Raw genomic sequence first — 7,956 nt, forward strand, 5'->3', positions numbered from 1 at the left:
TTTCTATTTTAACCTTCTCTTGCTACAATAAACCTGAAAAATGTTTCTTTTATCATTTTTTGAAATGTGATGTCTAGGCTTTTTTTTTTTTTTTTTTTGGTCATGTATTAAGGTAGTTTAGTGCTTCTTAAATTGTCTCTCTTTGATTTGGTTTCTAGATCAGTTATTTTTAATTTTCTTCCTTTTTTCAATGTGTTGATTTCTTGTCTCATGGAGTCATTTACTTCTTTTTGGTCTATACTGATTTTCAGCAATCTGTTAACTTGGATAGATTTCATCTATTCACACTTCTTATGCTAAGTTGTTAATTCTCTTTTTAAGATTTTCCTATAAAAGTCTCATTTCTTTTCCAATTTATTCTTCTAGTCTATTCCTACTTTTGCATTAAAATCACCCTGAATTATAAGCTTATCCTCTTTTTTGGCACATTGATGATGAGGGTCTCTAGGTCTTCATAAATTTTTTCTTTGAAATTATCATGTTTTGTCAATAGTGGGAACATGTGAACTGATTTTGGTGATATGGCACTTTTCTCAAGTGACAATTGCATTGACATGAGCCTCTCATTCACTCCTTTAGTAAGCATATTAGCTATGGACTGGATTAGTTTTGATTGCAAAACTTTCACTAGCTTCATGGTGCTTCCCTTCATTGAGGTCATTCATGAAAAATCTACATCCAACTTCAGTTTGGGTAACCTTGCCTTCATCTGACAGTCTTGTTTCACTTAGGACAGCTATTTGGATGGGATACCTACTGAGTTCTCTTACAACAAGAATGGTTCATTTTTCAGGTCTGTTGGATTATGTATTGTCCATAAGAACACATGCATGCATTCCAAGTATCAGTGATGAGTGGAACCCTCTTTACAGAAGTTTTCGTATTATTTTTTTGTTCCAATTGAAGGGGGAGATCCTCAACTGCTACAGTAAATAGACCAAGATTTGATAAGGTAAATAATTTTTAGGCTACTTTTTCTAGCCCCTTCCTTACATTAGAAGGTGAGCAATATGATACTGAAAAGACTTTTCAATCACCCAGGGGGCTGCTGAATTCCTGTTGTCTGGGTCATTTGTATGCAGGATTGTAGCAATAGTTCCCAATGTTGCATACGTGCTGCTCTGTCATCTTGCCTGTCATCTCAGGATTTTGAGATCGGTAAAAATGGTAAAATGACGTGATTGATGTCTTTTGATTTGCTCATAAAATTGGATTTAAGTGAGGCAGAGTTGGGAGAAATCATTATCTCACCTTGTGTTCCAGAGCTATTAAAGTCCAGTGGTAAGACAAAGTCAAGATAACTGGTGATGACTTGGGATGCAGTAGACGATTTTGGTGTCTTTGCTGTCTGACCAAGCTCTAAGTGCTCCACTGTGTTTGCTTTAGCCTCCTCCAGAGCACTGCAACAAATTGTTCTCACCTGCCCATTCTACTTCATATCCTTGGGTAAACAACTCCTACATCACTGAAGGGTTTGAGACCCCTCAGTTACCCTTCACCTGACTTAGCCTGTCTGACAAGATGATTTATTGGAATGTGATTACTTTATGTTATAACTTCTAAGAGCTACAGGTGAGAGTTGGGTGAATCAGATAGATAGACATCAAAAGTGGAAAGCAACCTGAAAAGGAGTTGGCAGCTCTCCCACCAGAGGTACCATACTAGTCTTCTCTGAACACATGTTGTAGCCCAATAGAACAAAAACCTGCAGGTAATTGGTAATTATAATGATCAAGAGATAAGAGAATATACCTTCTTTCCATTAGTAGCAAAGATGGGAGACTCTGGGTGCGGCACTATTGATTTTTTTTGGTTGGTTAATAGTTAATAAACATTTGTTAAGTGTCAGGCATTTTTCTGTCAATAAAAAGTTATTTTAAAAATAAATAAAAATTAAAAAAAGTGTCAGGCATTTTGCTGAGTTCTGGGAATACAAATATAAAAGAATTTACATTTTATTGGGGGAAGATAAAACACAAAAAGAAGCTAAAAAGTGAGGAAAGGGCTAGATTAGGCATAGGGAAAGGAAAAGAAAAAGGTACTAGATGTGAAAGAAATGGCATAGAAGTCAGTCAAACAATCTCAAAGTAGTGTAACCAGGTGAGAAATGAGGTGATGTCTGAGTTGAGTTCTCTTCTTAGTTCGGCTGGAATGCTTCCCCATACTTCCCTTTCTCAGATGTGAATCTCTTTTGTATTTTTGTTTTTACAAGAGATGGTTTGCTGGGGAGAGATAGGAAGAATACATTAGAAATAAAGGTGATATAATAACAAACTATCAATAATAGCAAAAAATAGCATTACTATGAATATTTTGGAATACCCAGGGTCTTTCTTTCTGCTTTTATTTACATAATAGCAAGATTGCTCATTTAAGAGAAAGAAAAATTTAGTGACTTTTTTGGTGCAATTACTAGTCATTTTCCAGTATGGTTGAATTATTTCACATTTCAAAAAAGTATTAATATTCCTATTTTCTTTTTAACCTTTTTAACCTTATTAACCTTTTTAAGATGGACTGGCTCTGTCTTGTTATATGCATATTTATATATACATATACATATATACACACTGATATATAGACATATATGCAGCCAATAGGTTGAATATGCAGTGAAAATTCACTTTTAGTTTTTATTTCTCTTATTAATATTTTATAATATTTTTCTTATAACTGTTGATAGTTTGTATTTCTTTTGAAAACTATTTAAATCCTTTGACCATTTACCCTTTGGGGAATAACTTTAGATTTTATTTATGTCAATTCCTTATATATTGGATATCAGATTTTTATCAGTGATATTGATGGAAATAAAATATTCTCATTAAAAAAGTATCTCTTTTTACTCTAACTACATTGATTTTACTTGTGTAAATATACTGAATACTGAAGACAAAGCTTATTTGAAATCAGAAGATGTAAAGTTTTAGGTGCTAGTGTGATATCCTGGCATGTTGTCTTCCCAGAAGTTGAAAGAGGACTGAAGTTTAGGGGAAGAGATAAAAGTTAGATATATACATTTAGGAGTCATGTGTTTAGAGTTGATAAAGACCATATAGAGAAGAGTCTGGGACTAAACCTTAGGAGAAATGATTGCTTAGGAATGTGAGACAGATGAGTATCTAGTAAATGGTACTGAATAAGATTGGTCAGACAGATGGCATGAGAACCAGGAAAGAGTAGGCTCAGGGAAACCAAAGAAGGAGAAAGTCTTTTAAGAGGAGCGATAGACAATAATTTCAAAAGTTCTAGATTGATCAAGGATCAATCAAGGATGATGCAGACTAGAAAAGGGTATCAAATGTAGCTAATAAGCAATCACCAAATTTGTAAAATCTTGTGTTTCCCTTTCACATTCTGGATACCAGACCCAGGAAGATGTCCAACTTCTTTCTTTCTTTCTTTTTTTTTTTCCAGTGTCAGGTCTACAGTCAGCTACTTCCATATTCCTCTGCAAGAAGTAAGCTAAGTTCAGAACTACTCTTTTTTTCCTTTCTGGAACAATCTTACTGGATGTTCTTTCACTTGAAGACACTGGATTCAGATTATCTTTTCCTGGGATATAAGCAGCAGCTTTTTCCTTATAGGGTCCTATTCCTTTTTCAGGAAGAGCCTACTATTTATGCCTTATCTTCACACATTCAGAAGTCCTTTTTCTTTTTTCTTTCTCCACTGTGCCACATTTTTTTCTGTCTTTCCCTGCCCCCAAGCCTTCAGCTTTCCCCTCTCTGCCTCTTCATGTACCTTTTCTTCTTAGTTTTGCATTGAAACTTTTCCTTTATTATTTTTAAAATGTACATTTTATTCTCTCTGAAAAATTAGATAATAAAGTATTTCTTAAATCTCACTCCCTTTTCTTTTGGAGAGTGACAAGCCTGAACTTTGAACATAGATAACAAGTTGATACTTGACTATGGCAGCAAGGCAAATATTGCACAGTGTATGTAGGTCATTGCCAAGTTCTCTCTTGTCCTCCTCTACCAGCTCCTCCTTCCTTCCTTCCTTCCTTCTCAAATTCTTCTCTTCTTACCCTCTGTTCCATTTTCTTTGACTTTTCCTCAATTCTCCCACATTTTTCTGCTCTAAATTTCATTCTGTTGCCTTCTGTACAATTCTCAAGCTTTCCAAATGTCTTTTTTTTTTTTTTGACAATTTCTTCTTTTCTTTCTATTTCTTCTTCAGCTTCATTATATCTCTTCATTTTACTGAATGTAACTGGAATAATTCTGCCCTCTGGATCAGGGAGAACAAACCTTAACGCTCTTCTATACAACAGCCATATGAATTGCTTTCATTACCTCTCTCCTAAGCTGTCTTCTTTTTGTCATTGTTGTCTTCTTCATCGTTATCATCATCATCATCCTTCTAAACTTCTCAGACTAATCACCCCTCTTTGAGAAGTAAATTAAAAAAAAAACAACTTTATTACAAATATGTCAATCAAAACAAATTTTCATTATAACTGTAACAAAAATTATCATATTCTACATTCTAAATCCTGTTTCTATCAGGAAGTGGGTAGCATGTTTCATCATTAATCCTCTGAAATCCTAACTGATCATTACACTGACCAGAGTTTCTAATTCTCTCAGAGCTGTTTGTCTTTATTTGCTGTCTTTGTATAAATTGTTTTATTTCTGTTCACTTTACTGAGTTTTTGATGGTACAAGTCTTCCCAGATTTCTCTGAAATCATCTCCTTTATCATTTCTTAGAACACAATAGTATTTCATCACATTTATATATCATAACTTGTTCAGAGACACTCCAATTTATAGTTAGCCCTAATTCCCATTCTTTGCTATGTGAAAAAGAACTATCAATATTCTTGTACATTTTTAGAATTTGTTTTGCTTAGGACTAATCTCTCCTCCCTCTAATTCTACTCTTGCTCTCTTTTCCCTTATATCCTCTGTTGAATGAAATGATTTTCTGTATATAACTAACTCTCTTCTCCCCACCCTGTGTCTGTGTGTGTGTATTCTTTCATCCTTTAACTAGTTGACATGACAGTGAGTTTGAAGCTACTCCCCTCACTCTCTCCTTGTTTATGTTTATGTCTACTTGGGCACTCTAATTATGAGATATTTTCCTCTAATCTTCCTTTTCTGCCTCTCTCTCTACCTCCAATGTATTTCTCTTCTATCCAACCCCAGGGAGAGGATTCTTGGAAGATGATAGAATATATCATACAAATTTCCCCCACAAACAAGACAAAATTGGGCCTTAAAGAAAATGTTAGAGCAGTTAAAAACAAATAGGAGAAGAACAGTAGTCCTCCTGGAACAAGTAGTGGGGAAGAAAGATACCAAGATGGAAATTCGGCCTCTGTAAAGTGTAAACATTTCCAGCAAGGTGCAATTCCTGGGGCTAGCTGGGGTAGGAGGTGACCTCTCAGCCCCAGGAACTTGGACTTCTCACACAGGGCGTGTCCCATTTGGGGAAGATTGAGGGCTCTGCTGATAAGGAATGCCAGATCCAGCTGTGCTTCTGAGAAATGACCCTGTGTGAGAATAAATTAGCAAAAGCCCAGTGAGTGCAAAAGCAATGGGGCAGGGACACTGCTGACTTCCAGCACTTATAGGAAGGTAGAGTTCTTGGTTTTAGGTGCCAGAGGTGATTATACCAACAAGCTCTTATTTAAAAACAAAACAAAACAAAACAAAAAAATAAGCAGGCAAAAAAGAAAGAACCCAACTATAGGAAGTTACTATGGATAAAAGGAAGACCAAGGTTCATCTTCAAAGGAGGATAACAAAGTAAAAAAAAAAAAAAAACTTCTTCTACCCACAAAGACTAATATTAAATGTTCACCTGCTGAATAAGAATTCACAGAATTCAGGAAAAGACTTTCTGAGAGAGAGACAAATGAGAGATTGAGGTAAAAAAAATAAAAAAGAACAATCCAAAAAATAAGAAGATTATGAAAAAGTCATCCAACTAGTAAAGGTGATCCAGAGTCTTAGTTGTTTGAAAACTGGAATTGGGCAAAGGAAAGCTAGGAATATAAAGAATGAAAAAATAGAAGAGAATATGAGGCATCTCATTAGAAAAACAATAGATGTAAAAAAAAAAAAAAGATCAAGAAGAGAAAACATAAGAATAACTGAACTACCTGAAAGCTATGATCTAAAAAAGAATCTTAATATGATAATATAAGAAATAATTAAAGAAAATTGTCCTGTAGTGAACAAAAGTGGAAAGCAGAAGTACAAAAAATTCCGCTTGCAAAAGACATCCCACTTGTGAGGAAAATCTATGGGAAAATCAGTACCAAATTCTGAAACCCCTAGGTCAAGGAGAAAATTTTATAAACACTAAGAAAAAAAATTCAAATATGACAGTCACAATTAGCATCTTACAAGACCAGCAGTATCTACATTAAGAGACTGTAGGTCTTGCAGAGCAAAAGAACTAGCATTGCAACCTAAAATATCATACCCAGCAAGGTTAAGCATAATTCTAAATGAAAAAAAGAAGACATTCAATAAATTGCCAAATTTTCAGGATTTTGTTACAAAAATAAACAAAAAAACCTTCAACCCATGAACTTAATATATAAGATACAAGACAAATACAAGTTAAACATCAAAGATTAATTTTAAGGGACTCAATAAAGACAAACTATTTATATTTTATATGTGGAAATGTAAACCACATGTCTAAGATTGTTGTTAGTAATTAAATAGTTTGAAAGAAAGATTGAATTAGTGTTTAGTACGGTGTGATTCTACAAAGCAAAACTATATAGGAAAAGATAAAACAACAATTATAAGAATGAGGTGTGAGAGCAAGAACTGACACAGAAGAATTAGATGGAGGAGGAGGACTGATATACTGGAATCTTACCCATATTAGGAATATGTTAAAGTTTTTTTTTTTAAATAACTTTTTATTGGTAGAACTCATGCCAGAGTAATTTTTTACAGCATTATCCCTTGCATTCACTTCTGTTCCGATTTTTCCCCTCCCTCCCTCCACCCCCTCCCCCAGATGGCAAGCAATCCTTTACATGTTGAACAGGTTACAGTATATCCTGGATACAATATATGTGTGCAGAACCGAACAGTTTTCTTGTTGCACAGGGAGAATTGGATTCAGAAGGTATAAATAATCCGGGAAGAAAAACAAAAATGTAAGCAGTTTATATTCATCTCCCAGTGTTCTTTCTTTGGGTGTAGCTGCTTCTGTCCATCTTTGATCGATTGAAACTGAATTAGCTCTCTTTATCGAAGAGATCCACTTCCATCAGAATACATCCTCAAACTGTATCATTGTTGAGGTATATAATGATCTCCTGGTTCTGCTCATTTCACTTAGCATCAGTTCATGTAAGTCTCGCCAGTCCTCTCTGTATTCATCCTGCTGGTCAAGGAATATGTTAAAGTTAAAGAGGGAATAATACGTATGTATCTAGAAGGACAGAAAAAGCCTTATAAATTTATAAAGTGAGAGGAGGAGGGAATAAGATAAAGGATGGATATAGAAGGGCTGTAGAATAATGGAAATGGGATAAATAGGGAAAGAAAAAGTAGAAGAGGAAAAGGGAGGGAGCCTTGGGGGAATGAGTAGGTAGCAAGGCAAAATAATGGGGAGAAGTAAAGCAGAGAAATCAGGGATAGTAAATATGAGATAGGCATAAACATAATAGTGTTCAGGAGTAGAATCTAGGAAAAAAAATCAGTGTTAGCTATCATTGATCTCAGGCAAAATTAAAGCTCAAATATATTTAGTCAAAAAAGAAAAAATAGGGAAACTACACTATGCCAGCTCTATTATTCTATATTGTCTTAGAATATTTAAAATAACTAGATAATATAAGGTTGGTCTATTGCTGTGGTGTAGGAAATGATGAAGTGGTAGATTTAGAAAACTATAGAAAGACTTGGACTTATAAAGGATAATGTCATCCAACTTCAGAGAAATAGAGGACAATGACCTTCCATAGAAGAATATG

Source organism: Antechinus flavipes, chromosome 1 (assembly GCF_016432865.1).
Source record: "Antechinus flavipes isolate AdamAnt ecotype Samford, QLD, Australia chromosome 1, AdamAnt_v2, whole genome shotgun sequence".
NCBI lineage: Eukaryota > Metazoa > Chordata > Mammalia > Dasyuromorphia > Dasyuridae > Antechinus > Antechinus flavipes.